The 24,360-nt window shown below is 39.6% G+C and overlaps 1 protein-coding gene across 6 annotated transcripts in view; it reads left to right on the top strand.

Annotated features, from left to right (window-relative positions):
- The window catches only part of themis (thymocyte selection associated), an 85,558-nt gene that overhangs the window by 27,206 nt on the left and 33,992 nt on the right, over positions 1-24,360 (top strand). The window contains exon 1 of one of the 6 annotated variants that reach the window (XM_069886974.1): positions 575-650. The exons of 4 other annotated variants lie outside the window; for them this stretch is intronic. The gene's annotated coding sequence lies outside the window, so the exon portion shown is untranslated. Of the gene's footprint in view, positions 1-574; positions 651-24,360 lie in introns of those variants that run through there. One more of the 6 variants, XM_069886977.1, reaches the window with a different exon arrangement.

Raw genomic sequence — 24,360 nt, 5'->3', positions numbered from 1 at the left:
ACCTGAGAGACCAGATGATGTTCCCGAGGCGGTTACCAGCATTCCTGATGAAGTGACTAGAGTGCCAGAAGCACCCAAGGCCGTGGCGAGCAGTGTTTCCGATGCTGAGAGTGAACAACCGAATAGCGACGATAGTATCGCAGGAAGGCCGAAACGAGACAGGAAAGCGCTTAAACGACATGAAGACTTGTGCCATATTTCTAATTGTGCCCGCATTATCACAAAAGGGAAAGTTTGAGACGGTTGGAATGATAAAAGAACATTGGGACAGTGATTTGATCATATATCATAAAGTGCGTGTATGAGTGCTGTATGAATTACATTTTGTTTAGTTGAGTTATTGTATTACAGTTAGTTACGACATGTTCATGTTACATTGTGTGTAGAGGGAGTTTGAACTTGTTTGTTTGTTTGTTAGACATTGTTTGTTGGTTCCGAACGATATTGATAAGGTGACGGTGTTTACATTTCAACATTAAGGTGTAAAGTTTATTTCTGGTAAAAGGAGGGATGTCATGATAATGAATATGCATGAGATGTATTCACCTGACCGGAAGTCACATGGTATGAGAGAGAGAGAGAGAGAGAGAAGAGCACGAAATGGAGGAACAATGAAAACTGGAGAATAAAGACACGGAGATGCTTAACTGGTAAAACCTGCGTTATTAGTGTTATTAACTTCACATTTCGGGCCACAAATGTGACAAAACCCTTCATCAGAAATAGCAAGAGATGGTGCCTGAATAAAGGGGTGGGGGGAGTACAGTTTGGCAGCTGATAGGTGAATAAAGGTAGGAGGGGAAAGGAATGGTTAAAGGTAAGAAGTTTGGAGGAAGAGGCAGAGGGCTGAAGTAGCTGCACTCTGATAAGAGGAAGGGATGGGGAGATGGAGGAAGGAAAGAGTAGATAATGGGCAGAGAGGGAAAAGAAGGAATAGAGTCCTATCTTTCTAGCTTGCAAACCACACACCAGGCTCTGAGCCTAGTTGTGACAAGAGATTACTGAGTGGACAAAGGAGAAAATTTAAGAATGTTACTTGAGAAGGTACAACATTTGCATCAACTTGTGGAACTCTTTGGTGCAAGATGTGCTCAAGACAGAGGAGTCCCTCTCAGGCCAGAATTGGGAACCTCAACTTCATCAAGATCATCCAGCATCAGTATAAGTGGCAGGCATAATGCATCTCTTCTCAATCTAACACTTCACCTTGTCTGTCAAGCTCCTCCTGTCCTGCCCATTAGCCCATTGGCATCATTAGTCACCTCAGAACTCAGAGAACCACAGTGGAAGCAAGTGTTCCTCCTTCATGAGATAATACCTCAGAAGAGGAGTCAATTTAAGAACTTAGAAAACCAGGACAAAGTCTTTTAGTCCAAGCATAATTACACCTTATAAAATGTTCACAAATCACTTACAAAATGTTTTTAGAGAAATGGTGAATTAATCTAGCTTTGGATAAAAGGAATAAAAATAATGACAAACTGTGGTGATTGGGACTTGGTGATCCTTCTGACCACTGGAGGGCATCGGAGATGGAATGTTCCACCTCGGATTAGATACACAAAATGGATGTGCTCCATAAGGTCATGAGTTGATAGGTAATACAAAAGAACCCAAGTTTCTTTATCACAATAGAAGAAACGTCACACATGGTACCAGGAGTGGGGTATCGGTGGGTATCAGGAAGAGACCCGGAAAGTGTGATGCCATCTGATGCTATGAATTGGTCTAGGACTGTTGCTCAAACATTGATTCATGCTATATCTGCAAGCCATTGGACTCGATAGCAAACCAGATGCACGGAAGATTGCACTGCTACTTAGCATGGCGGGATCTCAAACACTAGAGGTTTTTAACACTTTTGTTTTTGCCAAAACAGATGATCAGGGCAAGTTCAATGAGGTTATTGAGATGTTTGATGGATACAAAGAAAAATGAAACTTTTTGAGTTTTGAATGTTTTGCTTGTGCATGCAGCTGCAGGCAGAGAGCTTTAATTTTTTTTAACGGACTTGAAATTGAAACCAAGAACATGCTATTTTTGATTGCTGCAAAATTCAATGATCCATGATCAAATTGTGCTTGGAATTAATTTTTTTGGGTTTTTTTTAGGTTTCAACTCAATTGTTCTTTTTTTAAATTTTTTAAAAATTTTCACACTATGAACCATACTGACCAAAATACATACAGACATTTTTCTCTTGAATATATACAGTGTCATTTTCTCCCCTTTCCCCCCCTCCCTTCCCTCCCTCCCTCACTTATTCAAAGTTCAATCTATATGATACATTAAACCCATTAAACAATGTCATCACAAAAATAAATAAACAAGAAATTTGTGTCTTCTACTTTTACATACTGGGTCAGTTCATTTTTTTGTCTTCTCCTTCTGTCATTTGAGGTGGTGGAGGTCTGTAGTAGGATTTCTCTATTGTGTTTCATGTATGTTTCCCATATTTGTTTGAATATTGTGATGTTATTTCTTAAATTATATGTTATTTTTTTCCAATGGAATACATTTATTTATTTCTATGTACCATTGCTGTATTCTCAGGTTGTCTTCTAATTTCCAGGTTGAAATAATACATTTTTTTGCAACAGCTAGGGCTATCATAATAAATCTTTTTTTGTGCTCCATCAAATCGAGTCCAAGTTCTTTATTTCTTATATTACTTAGAAGGAAGATCTCTGGGTTTTTTGGTATGTTGCTTTTTGTGAGTTTATTTAATACCAAAATTTTTTCACTTTCTCACATGCCCAAATTGCATGTATTGTTGTTCTTGTTTCCTTCTTACAGTGAAAACATCTGTCTGATTATTTAACTTTTGGGGTGTGATGTATAGCCTGTGTAACCAATTATATTGTATCATGCGTAACCTCGTGTTTATTGTATTTCTCATAGTTCCGGAGCATAGCTTTTCATTGGCATTGCTTCACTTTTATTTGCATTGATCTTGTACCCTGATACTTCTCCATATTCCTTCAATTTCTTATGTAATTCTTTTATTGATATTTCTGGTTCTGTTAAGTATATTATGACATCATCTGCAAATAGACTGATTTTATATTCCTTCTCTTTTATTTTTATCCCTCTTATTTTATTTTCTGTTCTTATCAGTTCTGCTAGTGGTTCTATACCTATTGCGAACAGTGAGGGAGATAGTGGACATCCCTGTCTTGTTGATCTGCTTAATTTAAATTGGTTTGATATATATCCATTTACTGTCACTTTCACCAATGGTCCCTTATATAATGCTTTAATCCAATTAATATATTTCTCTGCTAGGTTGAATTTTTGTAATATTTTGGATAAATAATTCCATTCTTCTCCGTTAAAGGCTATCTCTGCATCTAAAGCAACTACCACTGTTGGAGTTTTGTTTCCTTGTACTGCATGGATTAAGTTAATGAACTTACAGATATTGTCCATTATTCGTCTTTTTTTAATAAATCCAGTTTTGCTATTTTTGGTACACAGTCGGCCAATTTGTTTGCTAATAGTTTAGCTATTATCTTATAATCTGTGTTAAGTAAAGATATTGGTCTATACGATGCTGGTGTTAGTAGATCTTTCCCCGTCTTTGGTATTACTGTAATTATTGCTGTTTTGCATGAATCTGGCATGTTTTGTGTTTTTTTCAATCTGTTTCATTACTTCCAGGAGAGGAGGAATTAATAAGTCTTTAAATGTTTTTTAGAATTCTATTGGGAGTCCATCCTCTCCCGGTGTTTTATTGTTCGGTAGTTTTTTTAATATCTCCTGTATTTCTTCTATTTCAAATTGTTTTATTAATTTATTTTGCTCCTCTGTTTGCAATTTCGATAGTTCGATTTTAGTTAGAAATTCATCTATTTTGTCTTCTTTCCCTTCGTTTTCAGTTTGATATCGTTGCTCATAGAATTCCCTGAAGTTTTCATTGATCTCCATTGGGTTATATGTAATTTGTCCTTTTCTCTTGATGCCAATACAATTCTTTTAGTTTGTTCTGTCTTAAGCTGCCATGCTAGTATTTTGTGCGTTTTTTCTCCTAGCTCATAATACTTCTGTTTTGTTTTCATTATGTTCTTCTCCACCTTATATGTTTGTAGTGTATCATATTTTACTTTTTTGTCTGCCAATTCTCTTCTTTTAGTTGTATCTTCCTTTATTGCTAATACTTTTTCTGTATTTGTTATTTCCCTTTCCAACTGTTCTATTTCCCGATTGTAGTCCTTCTTCATCTTAGTTACATAACTTATTATCTGCCCTCTGATGAATGCTTTCATTGCGTCCCATAGTATAAACTTATCTTTCACTGATTCCGTATTTATTTCAAAGTACATTTTAATTTGTCGCTCAATGAATTCTGTAAAATCCTGTCTTTTAAGTAGCATGGAGTTTAATCTCCATCTATACATTCTCGGTGGGATTAACAGAATGGTACGTATACATTGAGTAATTTCCAAAATTCTGAATACATCTGACATTTTATCATTACATACCTCCCTGCTAGATCTATTATTTCCTCTTCTATTTTGATTGGTACATTTTTATTGATTAATATAGCTACTCCTCTGGCTTTTGAATTATATGATGCTGCTGTTACATGCCTTATCCAATCTCTCTTTAATTTCTTGTGTTCCACTTCAGTTAGATGTGTTCTTGCACGAATGCTATATCATTTTTTTTCTTTCTTCAGTAAATTTAATAGGTTCTTCCTTTTGATTTGGTTATGTATTCCATTAATATTTAAAGTCATATAGTTCAACATGGCCATTTCTTACTTTGTTTACCTTTCCTTTCCATTTCCTCATCACCACCTTCCCTTCTTATCCATTTATGTTTTTTTTTTAACACATTGTAAGACAACACTTCTAAAACAAAATATTTCCACTATTCCCATATCTAAAATTCCTTTAACCCCAATAGTCCCTCCCCTCTCTGAGGTGCCCTTTGTCCCTTGTCGGGCAACCACATCTCCCCTCTCCATTTGGATTGCGAACCCGCTCGCAAGCGTCAATTGATTTCACAGTGACTGTTATTCTTCCCCACCCAGCCCCCGAAAAGATTTTAATCTTCACATATAACAAAGCTCACTCTCTTAATTCCCTCCTTACTTCCTTTCTTCCCTTTCTTTCCCTTCTTAGTTCTTACTTATACTTTATTCTTTTTCTTTATATATAGTTTGTTGTCATTTTTGTTCTTATTGCATCTCTTCATCTCTCTGTCTGTTTTGTAGGAGTTCTGCAAATTCTCGTGCTTTTTCCGGATCCGAGAACAGTTTGCTTTGCTGCCCCGGAATAACTATTTTAAGCAGCGCTGGATATTTTAACATAAATTTATAACCTTTTTTTCATAGGGTCGATTTTGCTGCGTTAAACTCCTTCCTCTTCTTCAGGAGTTCAAAACTTATATCTGGGTCGAAAAAAAATTTCTGACCTTTGTATTCCAGTGGTTTTTTGTCTTCTCTTATTTTTTTTTCATTGCCTTCTCCAATATATTTTCTCTTGTCATATATCTTAGGAATTTTACTAGAATGGATCTTGGTTTTTGTTGTGGCTGTGGTTTAGGGGCTAATGTTCTGTGTGCCCTTTCTATTTCCATTCCTTCCTGTAATTCTGGCATTCCTAGGTCTCTGGGGATCCATTCTTTTATAAATTCTCTCATATTTTTGCCTTCTTCATCTTCCTTAAGGCCCACTATCTTTATATTGTTTCTCCTATTATAGTTTTCCATTATATCTATCTCCTGAGCTAACAACTCCTGTGTTTCTTTAACTTTTTTTATAAAATTCTTCCAATTTCCTTTTTAAGTCATCTACCTCCATTTCTATGGCTGTTTCTCGTTCTTGCACCTTGTCTACTCTTTTTCCTATTTCTGTCATGACCATCTCTAATCTATTCAATAGCTGTGCTTGGAATTATTGACAAGAAAGTGAAATAGAAGTTGCTATGAGAGATGGAACTTAGCTTAGCTAGAGCTGTGAAGCTATGCCACACCATTGAATTAGCTCTGCAGCACACGAAAAATATTTGGTGAGAGAGCAAGGGCTGGTGAAAATTAAGGCACAGCCATAGCCCAGCCTATAAAAGTCTGAAACAAGGACAAAGGGCAGAATCACTGTGCAAAGCAACGTTTTTTCCAAAGGGAAACAACACAGAAGTGAAAATGTGCGCACTATAGAAGAAACTGCTGTCAGTGATACATTATTTGTGGGCATGGTAACGCAGGAAGGTTTCAAACCAACACTCAACAGCTAAGTGTGAACAGAGTTGAGCAGGACAAGTGGACAGTACCATCATATACAAATAGAACAGATATTCCTTTCGAGCTGGACACAGGGGTAAAGGCCAATTTGATCCGTGAGTGTGACATCAGGGCAATGAAGAAAAAGCCACACATTGATCCAAATTCTCTTCAGCTCTAGAAGCACATGTAGACTCAAGGTGAAAGTTAAAGGTAAAGAGCACGACCTCATGTTTGTTGTAGCCCCAGATGGACATGACTCACTGCTTGGTGACAAAGCATGTGACAATTCAATGGTGTGTGTCAAAAGGAAGAACGGTGACCAACACTTGTGCATGGTCCCAAAAGACTTGAATGCCAATATAAAAAGGGAACATTATCAGATTCCAACCAAGGATGAAATTGCAAGTGAGATGGCCAGTGAAAAGTTTTTCACTAAATTGGATACATCCCAGGGCTTCTGGCAATTAAAACTACATGAAGATAGCACAAAATACTGTGCATTCAATACATCATTTGGCCTATAATCCTGCTTAAGAGTGCCTTTTGGAATTTCCTCAGCTCCTGAAGTGTTCAACAGGACCATAGAGCACATCATAGAAGGCATAAATGTACATGGATGTCATGATCCTATGGGATCCACACAGGACCAACACAATGAGAGGCTCATCAAAATGCTACAACATATCCAGAAGTATGGATTAAAGCTAAATAGAGCAAAATGTCAGTTTGATGTGAAGGAAATCACCTTTCTGGGAGATAAGCTATTGGAGGATAGTGTGAAGTCAGACAAGAGCAAGGTGAAAGCACTTCTAAAGATGCACAGACCCTCAGACAAAAAGGGCATATTGAGAGTGCTGGGAATGATCAGTTTTATTATGTTGGAAGACAGGTTTGGTATGAATTTATCAATGTACCTGAGAGAATTGTTGCATGACAAATGTGAATTCAAGTGGACGACCAACACGAGGAAGAATGGGAACAACTGACGACCATTCTAACTTCAGAACCAGTGCTTTTGACTTTCTTTGACCCATCCAGAAGGATAAATATATTATGGACACTTCAAAAGATGGAATGGAGGCCAGTTGCATACGCATCAAGGAAGATGACCACATCTGAAGGTCAATATGTGCAGATAGACCTGGTCTATAACCTCAAGAAATTGTACACTATATGTATGGTCTACCAACGTTCGTGACAGAGACAGGCCACAAGCTATTAATAGCCATAAATGAGAAAAACTTCAGTTAGATGTCACCCCAAATCGAGAGAGTGAAGCACACAATGAGAGTTCCACAGAGACAGATGTGAACCTGATCACTGAATCTCTTCCTGTATCTGACATGAAATCCAAACAGATTGCAGCTGAAATAAAAAAAGGACTCAGTCCTACAGAAGGTCATCAAGAATCTGAATGCAGGTTGGCTAGAGGTAAAGGTCAGCCATACTACAACATTAGAGCTGAGCTGAGTGTTGTCAATGGGCTTCTAATCAGACAGAGCAGAATTGTCATTCCTCAATCACGGCGACAAGAGATGCTGAAAAGGTTTCATGAGGGGCACCTTGGAATGGAAAAATGCAAGAGGAGGGCCAGAACTGCCATTTAGTGTCAAGGGATAAATGCTGACATTGACAGGATGGTCTCAAGCTGTGAGACATGTCTGAAACATCTTGCAAAGCAGCCAAAGGCACCCATGACCATAACTGACTTACCAGCAGAACCATGGCAGAAAGTTGGGACTGATCTGTTCCACCTGGATGGAAAGAATTACCTGCTGATTATTGACTATCTATCGAACTATCCAGAAATGGTGTTGCTTCCCAACATGTCTGCTGTCTGCTTGATTCATGTGGTATACATGAAATCATTCTTTGCAAGACATGGAATTCTTCAAATTGTCTACAGTGACATTTGGCCATGCTACAGTTGTGAGAATTCCATTCAAATTAGACATTTTTTTAATACTTTATTACCTAATTTTCCCCTCCTGTATCAGTTGGATATGGTTAATGCTCTTTTTTGTTTAAACCTCTCTCAGAAGGGTTTAATAGGAATCATATATGATATATTATTAAAATTGCAACCAGGTTTGACTGATAAATTTAAAAGGATGTGGTAGCCATTGCTTCCCGATGCAAAAAAGGCAAAACACAGAGCACTAATCAATTAATCCATAATTGGGTAACAGGATGGCCTGAGAGACCCCTTCCTACTTTCACACTCTTGAAAGCAATCTCAGAGTATCTCTGCCCACAAAGGGATGAATCAAGTATTTATACATTCAAGCAAGTTTTAAAAAAAATTTGTGTGATCTAAGAATGAAGCAGGCATGTTGGCATTAGCACAAAGACAGATTATTTTCTTAAAATTCAGTGAAAATACATTTTTCTTGTCTCTTCTCAATTCCTGCAAGACTTTAAGACTTGAATCCCTTCCTAGGCATCAATTCCAGTCAGTACCATTCTGTGAGAGGCCCTAAGCCCAGCATCCTCATGCACTGGATCTCAACAATAAGCTTCTAATATTCTAAGGATTTCAGAGGGTCTTATGAATGATTAGTTCAGCCGAAGCTCCAAAAGTCTTTCCATGCAGAGATATGGGAAAAGATTCTTAAACCAGTTAATACCTCATCAATGTGTGCTCGACAGTCCCTTATTCAATTTAAGGTTGTACATAGGGCTAAGGACAAGGTTGCCTGTATTTTTCCTAATATTAATCCAATCTGTGATAGGTGTAACTTGCAAGTGACTTCGTTGACCCATATGTTTTAGTCTTGCCTGGTTTTGGAAAGATATTGGAACGATATCTTTGCTACTCTTTCGGTAATTCTTGTAATTGATTTACAACCAAATCCTTTAACTGCTCTTTTAGGAGGTTAAGGAGCTGATGTAGGCCATCGTCCAGCTTCTGCTCATTGGATGATAGCTTTTACCACCTGGATGGCAAGCAGAGCAAATCTTCTTCAATGGAAAGGCCCCACTCTGCCTTCTATAGTTTAATGGTTCTCTCAAGCCATGGCCTGTTTGAACGAGAGAGAAAATTATAAGTATGTCCTACATTTGATTCTGCTGTTAAATTTGAAGAAACTTGCTGCCCATTCATACAATATTTTCATATGGTATAATTTCTAACATTTTCTCTGATTTATTGTTCCTTCCTGATACCATTGAGTTTCTCTTTTGGATAAGGACCAGGTTTCTTATGTTTGAATGCATTTCCAAGGTTTTCCAGTTTTTGTTTTTTCTTCTTTTAAATTAGTATAGAGCGTTTTACTGTGAAAACAACGACCCAGGGAATTGAGTGCCGAGTACCTCTGGGGCCTACAAACTCAGATGGGCCTACGACTGCAAGGCCATGACAGCCACAGAGAACATGGAGGACTTGATTAGAGATGCATATGTCTCAGGCAACAGGTCCAACTACATTTGTCAGAGATTGTTAGAGCAAGGTGAGCTCAATTTGTGGAGGTCAGTTGAACTGGCAGGCATGCTGGAGGTAGCCCTCCAGAATATGGAGGCCTATTCATCCGACAATACGTCTGCCTCATGGTTGCCCCGGGTGCCACCATCTTAGAACATGCCACACCACCACGCACCGCCAGCGATCCAATCATAGTCTCTATACTCCGTGAACACCCAGCACCGCTATCACCACATCCCGCCAACGACCCGATCAGAGCACCCGAAGTACTACTACTGCAGCCTGAGCAAGCAGTCGAGGAAATGCTGCCTGGCAAAAGGCATGGTCTGTTCCAACTGTGGGAAGAAAGGGAACTACTTGAAAGTATGCATGTCCAAGCCACCTCAACCCAGCAGTGCCGTGTGCGGACCATGGGGACTGCCATCTCTGATGCCACCATCTTCGAGACCCAGCAGCACCATGTGCGAGTTTTGGGGGGTAACTATCTTCCATCTTGGATGCCGCCATCTTGTTATTGAACGTACAAACTCTCCAACACAGCTATTGGCAGCAACCCGACATCACTAGGTTTCCAGATTGAAGATGGACATCCAGGTAAATAGCCACGTGATGAGCTGTCTGTTCGATAGTAGGAGCACTGAGAGCTTCATCCACCCAGACACGAAGCAGTGCTACTCCCTCTCAGTCTCCTTGGCCTTGAAGTCCCATACAGCTGATGTTTGCAGCTACTGAGTATTGACTCTATCTACAAAGACTTTAATCTCCTGGTGATGTCACAGCTTTGCACTGCCATGCTACTGGGACTGAACTTCCAATGCCACCTTAAAAGCATGGCAATGGAGTATGATGGGCCCCACTCAACCAGCAGTTCTTAAATTGCCAACTGCGCTCCACTAGTGAAACCCCCCACCACCTTCCCCCACTATTCCCACCCAAGATGGCAACAGCGCATGATCTGCAGACTCTACACTCGTAATATCACCTCTCCACCGCTATTTGTTAACTTCAGCCCCGACTGTAAACCTGTTGACACCAAAAGTAGGCAACTTTGTCCTAGCTGCCTCTCTTAACCAGGCAGGCAGACCGTCACCTTCTTTTCCCACATCCTCCAGGGCCCTGAAATTCAATACTCCTCTGTCAAGAAAAAGGCCCAAGCTATTGTCAAGGCAGTACAACACTGAAGATGCTACCTAGCCGGCAAACAATTTACTTTGCTGACCACCAATGGGCGGTAGCTTTCACGTTTAACAACCAGCAGCGAGATAAAATCAAGAGATTGAGGTGGAGAATTGAACTTTCCACCTACAATTATGATATCTTGTACCGGCCTGGGAAACTCAATGAGCCCCCAGATGCTCTATCCCGTGGAACGTGTGCCAACGCACAAATAGATCGATTGCAAACGCTCCACAAAGACCTCTGGCAGCCTAGAGTTACCATGTTCTTCCATTTTATCAAAGTCCACAGTCTGTCTTAATCCATCAAGGAGATCAGGATTATGGCCAGAAACTGCCAGGTCTGCACGCTGTGCAAACCACACTTCTATCGATCAGACAAAGTGCAGCTGATAAAGGCTACCTGCCCTCTTGAATGCTTGAGCATCGATTTTAAAGGACCCTTCCCTTCCTCTGACAGCAACATGTACTTCCTCAACATCATTGAATACTCATGTTTTCCATTCGCCATCCCCTGCCTGGACATGACAGCTGCCACCATCATCAAGGGTCTATGCAGCCTCTTCACTCTGTTTGGTTTTCCCTGTTACATCCATAGCGACTGGGGGCCCTCCTTTATGAGTGATGAGCTTCGCCAGTACCTGATGGCCAGAGGTATTGCCACGAGGTACAACCCCCAAGGGAACAGGCAAGTAGAAAGGGAGATCACCACCGTCTGGAAGCCCATCCTCCTAGCCCTGTGGTCTAGAGGCCTTCTAGTCTCCTGCTGGCAAGATTTCCTCGCTGACTCACTCAACTTGATCAGATCGCTCCTATGTACTGCCACCAATGCCACTGCACATGAAAGAAGGATACAGTCTCTGTTAGGGACATGGTGCCCTCAGAGGTTCTGGAGACCATTGCCGATCACCCTGCATCCCCTTCACCTATCGCCTCCCATGATGCACCAGAGCCATGGCATCTTACATCAGCCCCAAGAGATGGCATGCCAGACTCATCGCCATGCATTCACCCAACCAACACCGACGACTGCATACAGGCACCCCAGACTGTCCAGGACCCCATTGCTGCGATGCAGCCACAACTGGCACCACGACGGTCACAGCAGCAGATCAGATCATGCAAAAGACTTAATTTATGATCACATCAGATAGACTTCACCCCACCAAACTCTTTTAAAAACAAGGGATGAATGTGGTAAACCAATGACTGTACCTGCAGCCCCTCCCACAGACTCCTGAATAAAGGTGACTGTTTCACAGCCCCTTCCCCTGTTCAGGACAGTCGACCAGCATGGATGTGACTCCATTCAATTGTAAATAAGTTTTACATAACTTCCAGTCTTTTGATGGTGCATCAGGGGGACCTTGCCAAATACCTTGCTAAAATCCATATAGACCACATCTACCATCCTATCTTCATCAATTTTTTTTGATACCTCCTCAAAAAAAAACTCAATTAGGCATGTGAGGCATGAACTTCCTCTTCATAAAGCCAAGCTCACTATCCCTGAGAAGACTGGACTTTTCTAAATGCACATAAATCCTGTCCTTAAGAATCCTCTCCAATATATTAGACGCATATCTATAATTACCAAGATTCTCACTACTACTTTTTTTATACAAGAGGACCATATTTGCCATTCTCCAGTCCTCCGCCACCTCCCCTGTGGCCAAGGAGGACACAAAGATCATTCCAATGCACCAACCATCTCTTCCCTCCCTTCCCATTGCAACCTAGAGTATATCTCATCCAGTCCTGGGGACTTATCAATCCTAAAGTTTTTTAAAAGATCCAGCACTTCCTCTTTCTTAATCTCGACATGGTCCAGCTTCAAAATATGAAATTACTTACTATTTAAATCCAGTAATATCTTCATATATCCTGACATACTGTGCTTTTGCCCATTTTTTTCATTTCTAAAAACAAACACTATCATGGAACTGATGAGGTCTTGTTAAAGTTCAGTTTTACTTCCCCATTTAAAGCATCATTCATTGTGTGCAGCAGTATGCCGACTACACCTCTCTCTATATTGCCTTTAAGATTTGATCATTCAATAGATTAAAGATAAATTTATTGTTTATTTTGTTCTAGCAAATAACAAATGACTCAAGCCCCAGCATCGAACAGGCAAGTTTTAATTTCAAAATGTCATGACGAAGCATCTAAGCAAGTTCTTCAATTAGTGAGCTTCTGCGACTTCTCTGGCTTTAAATCAACGTCACTTATTTTTTTTAAAATCTATTGTGGCTCAGCTTTAAGCACCAGGGGTTTAATTTGTCACGGTCAGAAGGATATCAGTAGATTGAAATCAAGAAAATTGTTCTTTACTTGTTATCAGTGAATTCCTCTCTTACTTATGCATGCACACATTGCGATATTGGATTTTTGTGCAGACTGTGGCTTGCACAAGGTTGTAAGGGTAGTTTGACCCTGTCGTTAATAAATTAAACATTAGACAAAGTACTGAAGGTTTTTAACTGCTTGGTTGTTGATTTTTTTTTTATGATGTTCAAACCAACAAAAATCAAATAAGTGGGAATCCTTGCCACCCAGCACGAAACTTGAGGGGTATATTTTCCTCTGTGCATTCCAAATCCACAGAAGCTGTGGCTAGTTTCTGACTCATTATCTCCACAGTCAAACTATTGTAGCACCCAGAACAGCTGGGTGTTATTCAATGGCCAAAACCTTTGTTTGAAAGTGTCAAAGTTCTTCCAGTTTTTTTAATTAATATTTTAAAATAGTTATTTAAATGTTTCTGAAAATTAGAGTCCATTTAGAACCATTGAAAAAATGTGAGAGCTTTGACAAATGGTAAAGTTGGGCCAGGGCTTTGCTTTCTGAGAAAAGCTTCCAATGGATGTTCATTCCTTGGGCTTATCTAACCTGCCCACGTCACCCAATTATATTGCTAAAAACTCAGCTTCAACCCAGAAAATTGTTGCTCTGCTTCAGGACCATCTGCTCATGTAGACTTGCTTCCCAGATTCAATGAAAGGAATGGGAAATGCTGGCAGCAAGCTACAAGAAAATGGAGCTGTTGTTTTATGTGCTGTTATATATTAATCAGGTGATTAAATGCATTTCATTTCTAAAATCAGTTCATTTCTAAATGATTGCTTAAGATGAGCACCAAGTTGATTCAAATACCCATCATTGTTGACAAGAAGGCAACAGATAGATTTAATTAATCTCCTTTCTTTCTCAATCTTTTTATTAAACATGTTACAAGTAAACAATACATGAGAAGAATAGAATACAGAATTGAATAGTAAAAATAAAAACATCAATATATTGCAATACATAATACAATGTATTACATAACATATTGAACAATATTGTCTCTTCTCAATTTTGAATATTCATAAAAGAGAGAAAAAAATTGTTATTAAAACCCCAAGGTTACCAAAATAAACAAAAAAAAAGCAACAAATACAAAAAAAAAGGCTGGGCATCCTGAACTGAGACTTTACTACAACAGATCAATACAAACTATTTATCTAGTCTTTGCCAATAAAAAAAAACAGAAATCCAAAACAGTCTGGAAGGTAAAGTCAAAATACTCATATGAAAATAGTTTATAAAAAGATGCCATTGACTGTACCTGAATGGAGGTATCAAAAGTGCAACTTCTCATTTTTTCTAAACTTAAACATGATATAACTTGAGAGAGCCATTGCATCAAAGTAGGTGAATTAGGATCTTTCCATTTAAATAAATGGCTCCTGGCCAACAGTGTAGTAAAGGCTACAACCCGATGTGCAGAAGTAGGATCTCGACCCACCTCTGGAACTATAATTCCAAAAATAGCAGTCAATGGATCAGGTTGCAATCTAATACCCAGTATAATTGACAAAATCTTGAAAATATTTGTCCATTACTTCTCCAATACAGAGCAAGACCAAAACATATGAGTTAGTGTGGCCAGTTGTGATTTACATCGATCACACATAGGACTAACATTAGGAAAGATGCTGACCAATTTATCTTTCGATACATGAATCCAATGTACCACTTTAAACTGAATCAATGTGTGTTGGGCACATAATGAAGAGGTATAAACCATTCCAAAAATCTTTCCCCAAGTTCCTCTGGGAGAAGTGACTGACGATCCGATTCCCAAACTCCTCTAATTTTATCATTAGAGAGTAATTGCAATTTTAATAAATTATTGTAAAAATTTATTTGACAAGACACTGAAATGGTTGATTAAAAAGGAATCAATTGTGGGTGTCAGGAACAACGAATCTCTCTCTGAAAACTGACAAACCTTCCTGAGCCAGTAACCATTTACCTTTCAAGCACCAACGCTTGGTGAGCTTTATACACGTTAAATTCTGTGCACAGTATAAGAATTGCCTGCAACAAGTGAACTTGGAGGAATGAGATTGGACTGTGAATCAAATAACTTTTCTAAAGTTACACACACACATTACATAGATGTGCGCTTAGAGGGGTTAAGTAAGTTAATAGTAATAAGTTAAAGTTTGCTCTTGTTTTCATGTTTAAAGATAATTAAAAGCAACTTTTGTTTAAGAAACCACTTGTCTTGGTGAATATCGATTGCTGCTGGGTTTTGGGGTTCTCTGGGCTCGTAACAATAGAAAAACTCAAGGACTTACTATTTCAGCCACTAGTGCTTTGAACACCAGATGGGGAGAAACCAAGGCAGGCATTGTTCAATTATTCTTAGTCTGTACTTTACATTTAGACCATGGCTCATGTCAATCTGAAAGGGAGAAGTCCTCATACTTCCCTCGATTGCCTACTGGAGAAACCCGTACTTTAAAAGGTGTGAAGATTGTCTCTTTACAAACTCATAGCTGCCAGATGTTACGCTTTCATTAAAAAAAAATCCTGTGTGGTGATATTCTGCAGTGTTAGCACGGTTTGAGTTTGCAAATGAGGTATTCGATGGGGTTGTCACCCTACTATTGCTCTGCCCAATGCACCTTTGATATTGCAGAGGAAAATGAAGCATCACATTGAAGCAAGGCAATCATCTCAGAAAGCCACAGTTCCCACCATCTGCAACTGTTGTCAGAGCTGACACCCAGCCACAGCGCATGGGCTGGGATGGAGGGTGGGGAGGAAACCAGGCTGTCTGGTTTTACAGAGCCAGAAAATGCAGGGGTTGGCTGAGGAGCATTGAGCTGGGATAGACATGGAAGTGATGAGCTGGCTGTGTGGATGGGAAGGAATGAATGGATGCATGGTTGGTGGTGGAGGTAGGGTCTATAAATCAGTGGGAGGTGGTTTGGAGCTGCCTATGCAGTTGGGATAAGGCCTAAGATGCAGGTTGTGCAGATCTATAGGTTTGGTCTGGCAGTGTGGCGGCAAGAGAGGCAAAGATTAGTCCTGATCAGAGTGCAGGTGGAAGAATGGAGTGGGGTAGAAATTGTACAGCATGGGACTCTGCTTGAAATCTCAATGGTTTAGGTTGTAAATGTTGCTGTCAAAATAAAACAACTTGACAAATGAAAGGATTAGCTTCCTTGCAGTTTCATCCACACAGGCAACATTTCAGCCTGTGAGTTGTACATGCGAACACAAAAAAAATTCATTTCTTTATGCTGCTTTTGACTTTAAAACTCAAAATATAATCTCAGAATTCAAAATCAAACAGATAATTTGAAATTTTAACATATTCTGATGAAGGATAGATAATACCCTCACTTTGTAAGTCAGTGTGTTTGATATTACTCTTAAGCAATTTCCTGAAAGGCCATTTCAGAAATCACAATGGCCAGATTTTAACATAACATAACATAACAATTACAGCACGGAAACAGGCCATTAGGCCCTTCTAGTCCGCACCGAACCAAACACCCCTTTCTAATCCCACCTCCCTGCACAATGCCCATAACCCTCCATCTTCTTCTCATCCATATACCTGTCCAACCTTTTACATGTGGGACATTGGAAACTCTTCAGTAAATTGCAACATTTGTTAGACATTACATAATCTCATTTAGAAAGTAAAGAATGAAGACATAAAGACGACGGAGAGAGAGCTGCAGCTGTAACTGGCATCTTTAGATTTCTTTAGGGAACATAAAATAAATTTGAATAAATTATCACGTGGACAAAATCTTCACATTTTATATGAAAAATATAAGAAAAAGAATGGAAATGCTTTGAAGATATTTGACCTTGAAGTACAAAATAAATTGTTTGACTTACAACTTAGTATTCAATATTTTTGTTTCAAAAGCTTCTGTAAGCTTATCAAGTTCCTTATTCTCTTGATAAAGCGATAGGACAGATGTGGGAGGTGATATGAAAACTGGACCCCATATGTTGAATGCAGCACATAAAACTGCTGAGGAAACTCAGAGGAAGCAAAAGGCTTTCGATGTCTTGGGCCACAGCCCTTCATCAGAAGTGACTAAAATCAGGCACACGTGAAATGCTGGTCTTCTACGTGTAGGAATTGAATTAAACTGCTCATTATCAAACTAATACCAAACAATATTGTGCATCTTAATTTATACTGCATGAAACAAGCCGCTTCTTATATGCAGCCATATTGAAACACTTTTTTTTAAAAGCTCCATTAATTTAAAACCAGGCGGTGTAACTTGAATTTTAGCTCCAATTTACCACAGGGATCAAGAATTCTATTGATTAAAAGATAACATGCCAATATTTTCAATTAAAATTTTAAAGATTTTTGATCAAAACTTCTTCCAAAACTGGGATGTAGGTTTTAAAAAGTTAACAACCAATGAAAATGCACCCACCTTCTTAAAGCTTAAAATCCAGGGTGCATAGCACAGAGCCAGAAATCTCCTTTTTTGTCCTCTGCTTGACCACCAATCCTTTCACTGGTTCTAACCATATCTTTCTACCTTTTTTCTTTATCAAACCAACATCCAGTGTTAGGCCCCAGGACAGGGAATACATTGTTTTTCTGCTACATTGCCAAGTTATGTGTGATTGTGCATGTTTTATATCTGTGTTACTTGGGATGCATCTTAAATAATTTAGAGATGCAATATTCAAATAACAAAAGAGGCTTTACTTATTGATGCCTTCCACCATCTCAGGAAACTATTCACATGCTCTCATTTATATATACATACACTCCACAGTGGTGCACTCGAGTTATTACAGAGAAAAGTTACGCAGTTACAAAATAGTTCATATTATCCTGACTATATAATATCCCTACTTCTCAAGATAAAGAAAAATGTAATGTTCTTTGTCACTTTCTTTCCTGTGTAACTTAAGTCACTGAACTTGTACACTAGTTTATTTCCACAACTAATTTTAAATATTTCTTAGTGATATCACACTATCAGCTTTGCTGTCTTGTAGATTTGGCTGCGACTGTTGTGCTCCGTGTTGATGGTACAGGTGTAGGTGATGTAGCTTGTTGTGCTTCACCTGACAACTGCTGTATTGATGTTTCGGTATTAGTGGTTGTGGTCTCTTCACTTGACATTGATGTTGCAGGTTTTGCTGGTATTAAAACTTTCTGCTTCATCACAATTTGTGTCAGTCAGATGTGAATTTTGTTCCTCCTCAGCAGATTGCCAGAGTCTGTCTTGACAATGTATGATCGTGGTGTCTCAGCTTCTCTGATGACCTTTGCTGAGGTCCATGTTTTCAACATCGGCTCTTGAATATGCACATGCTGCCCTCTGAAGAGTTCTGGCAGTGTTTATGCATGTTTATTATATTGCTGGTGTCCTTCTTGCATGTCAGCCAGTTCTTCTGCTTTCCTCCTAGTCTTCTGGAGGGCGTATTTTGCTTGGCAGAGCTGTATTATATCTCCTGCCATTTAGAAGTTCTGCAGGGGAATTCATGTCAGCCCTTAAAGGTGTTGCTTGTAATGATAGACGAGCGAGGTCTGGGTCTTAACTTGTTTTGCGACACTTAACTAGTGTGTATTTCATAGTTTGCACTTGTCTTTCAATGAACCCATGACCTTTGGGGTAGTAGGGGATGATGTAGTGATAACAAACACATACTCTGCAGCCAGCTTTCTGAATTCTTGTGATATGAACTGTGTTCCATTGTCACATATTACTTGCTTGGGTATTTCTTGTTCAGCAAGGAGCGCTCTCATTTCACCCTTTTGACAAATGGAAACTTTGAGTAGTAACAGGCTACTATTAAATACCACTCTTGATTCTCGGTGAACAAGTCTGTGTGCCATGGCCTGGCAGGTACTTCTGTGAAAATCATTTCCTCTTTTTGCTGTGTGTTTTGGTACTTTTGGCATATCTTCTTCATCTGGATCTCATAATTGACAAAGATCAACTGCAACTGGCAGCTATCCAGTCCTAGAATTGCTGGTCCGTCTGCGTCTACCACATAGAACGTACAGAGGATTATCTTTCCCTTATGGCAACCATTGATCTTAGCTCTCCCTAGCTGCTTGATCATGGGTTCACCATAGGCTGTTAATGTGACATTTGCTGTTTCCAATGCACCATCTTATGGATACCCTTTTATTATGTTCTCTGGGAATATCTGGTGGTAGAATCTGAGTGGAAGGACATTGCTTTGTGATCCATTAACCAGCTTCACCTTTAGGTTAAATATTGTAGGCTTGTTCTGGATTGTTCCTTGTATTTGGATCCTTGTGCAAAGCTCACTTTCTTCCTTCATCTCACCCGACATCTCGTGAAGGTGTATGGATTCTATGTTCAGTATCTGAGTTTGAGAGTCCTCATTGTTGTTTCCTTTCATGTATGGATCATCTTCTTGTCTGTATTCTTCACTGATGTTACAGTTTTCTTCATACCAGACTTTTTCATCTTTGCCCAGTGGTTTGCTTTACCACAGGCTCTATATTCAGAACCATGTATGGACATTTGTTTTGGTCATCGAAGGGTTGTTGTTTGCTGCACTTCCTGCAGGTCTTAGGATTTGCACTTTTCTGATTGTTTTCTTTATAGCATCAACCCTTCCTTCTCTTTGCTGTGGGTGGGTCTGCATAGATAGGGATTTCCTTTGCATCCTCGTGGCTTCAAAAACTCTGGTTATGTCTATAGCTTCAGCCAGCTTCAAGCTATCCTTCTCTATAAGTGACTTTTTCACTTTGGGATGGACACTCCCTATATTAGTTGATCAACTAATCTTTCCTCTATATCCTTAAATCTACATTTTGCAGTAACAACTTTTAGTGTAGTGAGAATGTTATCAACAGTCTCATCAGTCTTTTGCATTGAGCCTTGAAAGTCATAGCGTTTAATTCTATGATTAGACCTGGGTTCAAGGTGAGAAGCAAACTTTGCAAATATCTGCTCTGGATCATTTTTCTCCACCTCTGTAAACTCCCAGCTATTAAATAAGCCAAGGCCTCGCTCCCTTGTCCAGGGAACTATATAACTGACCTTCTCCTCTGCTATTGCATTTTTAAAATAGCTTTTGATTGCTAAATTGCACTTCTGATGAAACTTTTTAATCGATTCAGCAATGTCTTCAGCCTCCCAGTCCACTGGGTGAACTGCTGTTGCTCCAGCCATTTTTTTTTCAGTAATTTTTTTTTTCTCTTCTTCCCCTTCGTATTTCAGGGACTTACAATCAACTGTATGGCTTTCTTCTTGTTCTCTTATACCGCTGCCACCATGTTAAGTCTCTGTGTTACTTGGTAAATAACTTAGAGATGCAAGATTCAAATAGCAAAAGAGACTTTACTAACTGATGCCTTCCACCATCTCAGGAAACTGTTCACACGTTCTCATTTATATATACATATGCCCTACAGTGGTGCACTTCAGTGAGAAGGGTGTATTCTTACGCGGTTACAAAGTAGTTCACATTATCCTGACTATATAGCAGTGCAATTCAGCAATTGCAGTTGATCTCATTGTACCTTGGGTCTTGCCTTAATGCAAAAGGATCTTCACCTCAGGGAAGTTCTGCTGCTAAGTATTACCACCATTACCAAGTGCTGTCTAAAGTGTCTCAGTGAATTGCTGCAATGCATCCTGCAGAAGACCCTGCTGAATCCAAACTGTTGGAGGAACTCAATAGGGTAGAGCAGTATCAGTGGTCAATGATTTGGGCTGAAACCCTTCACCAAGACTCTAGTCTGCATCGGGGTGTCTTCGGTAGATGGCACAGATTGCTGCTTCTGAATGTTGATGGTGGGGTGAATGAATGGATGTGCATGGGGTGCCTATCAAGCAGGCTGCTATGTCCCTTGTCAGGCTTCTTGAGTGTTGTTGAAGCTGCACTTGTCCAGGCAATTGGAGAGTATTCAGCCTTCAGTGTTCCTTGTTCCTTCACTAACACTCTTTGTGGCCAACTGATAGGCTTTTGCTGGTGTTGACCAAGATCTATTAGAAGGTTCATAACTCTCATTGATTCTAATCATGTTTGTATGTGCTTTTTTACCCAACACAGTGGCTCAGGTTCAAGATGGGGGAGGAGGTTGAGGAAGGGAAGACAGAATAGAAATTTTCCCTCGTTTCAGATAATTTACATCGATTCAATCAGTCAAACACCAGGGGCTACAAAATTTTACTGTCATGTTCCCCTTGATTAAACTTGAATGTTTGTAACTCTGTCCTTGGAGATACATTTAGAAAGTAACTGCAGTGTTTTAAAATGATGTTGTTTTATTCTGCCAGAAGGAACAGATGTTTCTGCAAATCAACCTTGTATGATCATTTTTTGCACTTTTTAAAAAATACTTATTAAACCCAGTTGAGTATATTTCATTATTTGACGTTACATTTTGATGTATAGCTTGATAACAGGCCCTTCTGACCCACAAGCCCATGTCACCCAATAAAACCCATGTGACCAACTACTAACCTGAATATCTTGAGAATGTTTGGGGGGGGGGGGAACTGGATCACCCAGTGGAAATCCACACAGTCACGGGGAGAACATACAAACTCCTTAAAGACAGCACCGGATTCTAAACCTGCTCGCTGGCACTATAATTGCATTACACTAACCACTCCGCTCACTGTGTTATGAAAATATGAAGTATAGAATGGGAAAAGTCCTTTAAGGACATGAAACCTGCCTCTTCTATTTAAATATCTGGGTGAAGAACATCAATGATGCTTTCAATGGAGGTTTAAGTAGAAAAGAAACACAAGGAAATCTCCATGACAAAGTTGATTTTTTTTCATAGACATTATTCAGGGCTGAGGATGCTTCTATCCCACTACTATGGGTTCTGATGTGACTGACATTTCCTGCAGAAGCCATCACTGGCAGGGCGGGTGACACTGAGTTGGCCAGTGGTGGATTGTTTGGTTGGTGGGCGCCCTTTCCGCAGTTTGTGTTTGGTCTCCGCAGGTGGAACTTCACCACTCAATGGAAGAAATGTGGGGGTAGGGTAGGGGTAGGTTCATGGGAGGGAAATAAATTGGGTGGAGAATGGTTGATGGAGAGAAAGGTGTGTGGAGGAAGGGAGAGGTAGAGGGAGGCAGTGGAAAGTTGGAGAGAAGGTAGATAAGAGATAGAGAGTGGGAATGAGGGATGATGAAATGGGATGGGAAAAGAGGGTAGATAGTAGAGGTGCCAGATGGTTAAAGAAGGCTGGGGAGGAATAGGGAGGGTGGAGCATTGGGAAAGTGAGGGAGAGGGGAGATAATGAAGATCAGGAGGGTAGAGAATGGGTGAGGGGAAGCTTTGATGTTTAAAAAAAGGGATTGCAAATAATAATTATTTTGGTTTAGTCATTATAATGTTCATAAAATTTTCTTTGGGTTTAGTGTTGACACTAAGTCAACTTCAATTTCACTGATGAAACATGTTATCACTGAATGTTCTTTACTGAATAAAAGTCCTGATCTCTGAAATACACTATTGTTTGCACCAGGTTTTGCACTTGTAGAGGGATTTTAGCCTGTCATCTTTAGCATGGCATAGCTGGAAAGGTTACCGAAACATTCTTGCTGGTTGGTAGATTTCACCATGAAGGTGTTGATAGGACAATTAAGATGGAGGTCATGTGTTGTGAGAAAGAATATGCTTCAAAGAATTATTGGGGGATGGGGGTAGGATTGTTAGGACTATTTTGAAACCCGGCATAGATTTGATGGGTTTAAAGGTTTCCATCGATGTCATAAGGAAAACTGTCTTTATTGCATTCGAAGTGTTTGGTCAGGTGGATAAAAGCCAAAGCAGAGAAATTGGAAACAAAAGTGAGAACAAAATAGGCAAAGGGCAACAAAAAAAAAGTCATCCAGGAAAGGATACACTGAAAGACAAATACATAAAAGTGCTGGAGCAACTCAGCAGAGAATGTCACCTGTGTATTGTAGTACCATCACAGTATCTGCAGACTTTCCTGCATAACAACATGGAAAGGCCATTCATTCTAACCCTGGATACAATCATGTGCAAGCACGTACACAGCTGCGAGTTTAAGTCATTGTGGAAAAGCCTTCAGAAAATAAAATATTTTATCCATTGGTGCAGGTGGCTGTTCTCACAATGCTATGCACAAATCTTTCCTTCTGATGCTGTATTGCTCCTTTGTGGTTTTTAACATCTATTAGGATCAATTTCCACAGCTCCTCACTTTGAGTTCTTAACTTCAACTAGTTTAGATGTTGCTTTTTATCTTGTCATGAGCAGCTTTACTTCAGAGTCAGAACTTTGCGTGCCAAGACCTGAGTACACGACCTCAGGTGAAATGTCAGTCAAACACAGCAGCGGTTGCAAAGTCTTCTGAAAAGGAAATGAAAATCAAAGAAACTGTAGATATTGGACATCTTAAATGAAATCTAAAAATGCTGGAAAGTTCCATGGAAAGAAAAATATAGCTAACATTTAGAGTCAATGTGTCTTTGTCACAACTGGAAAAGAGGTTGTCGAGGAATCTCTTCACAGAGATGGGCGAGGAGCAGATTGGACAAAGAGAATACAGGTAGACCCCATCTTACAACTTATGCGACTTACGACCATCTGTACATCGAAGTGAAAAATATATGATGTCTGTGCATGCGAACGATAATAACCATCTCTCAGTTACCATTCTGTTAGCACGGTAAGCTCGCCAAATAAGATGGCAAGCAAGAGAAAACCCATCCCATCAATGGGGAACACCTTGGTGAAGGGGTTTTGGATGATTGTTCATTAATTAATTCTGATGCAGTAATTTTTTTTAATAGCGAGGAGGGCGTGCTGGAGCTTGTGACCTGAAAGAGGTCCGGACACAGCGACAGCAGATTTACAAACTGTTGCTCTCTCAGTCACTCGCATTGTCATTTTAGTGAGACAGACATGTGCCGCATCTGCCAGAGTCCACCACACATTTTCATAAATGCACCGAGACAATGGGAAGGAGGGTAGAAAAAGAAAGAGAGAGGGATGGAGGGAAATGTGCAAAAGACGTCAACTTATCATCTTATCTGATCCTTGTATCTGATCTCAGCACATATGCCAGGTGGTGGGAGAAATGACTTCTCACTAACTGGCCATGGACAAACCTCATCAAACCATAACACTCTGATAGCAAACATCAACTGACTGATAAAAATTTCACTGCACACTTTTGAATATGTGTTTATAGATACTGGAATTATATTCCGATATACATTGTGGTTA

The sequence above is a fragment of the Narcine bancroftii genome, chromosome 6 (genome assembly GCF_036971445.1).
Source record: "Narcine bancroftii isolate sNarBan1 chromosome 6, sNarBan1.hap1, whole genome shotgun sequence".
NCBI lineage: Eukaryota > Metazoa > Chordata > Chondrichthyes > Torpediniformes > Narcinidae > Narcine > Narcine bancroftii.
Note: the sequence above shows the minus strand (reverse complement) of the source record. Positions and strands in the feature narration are given on the sequence as shown.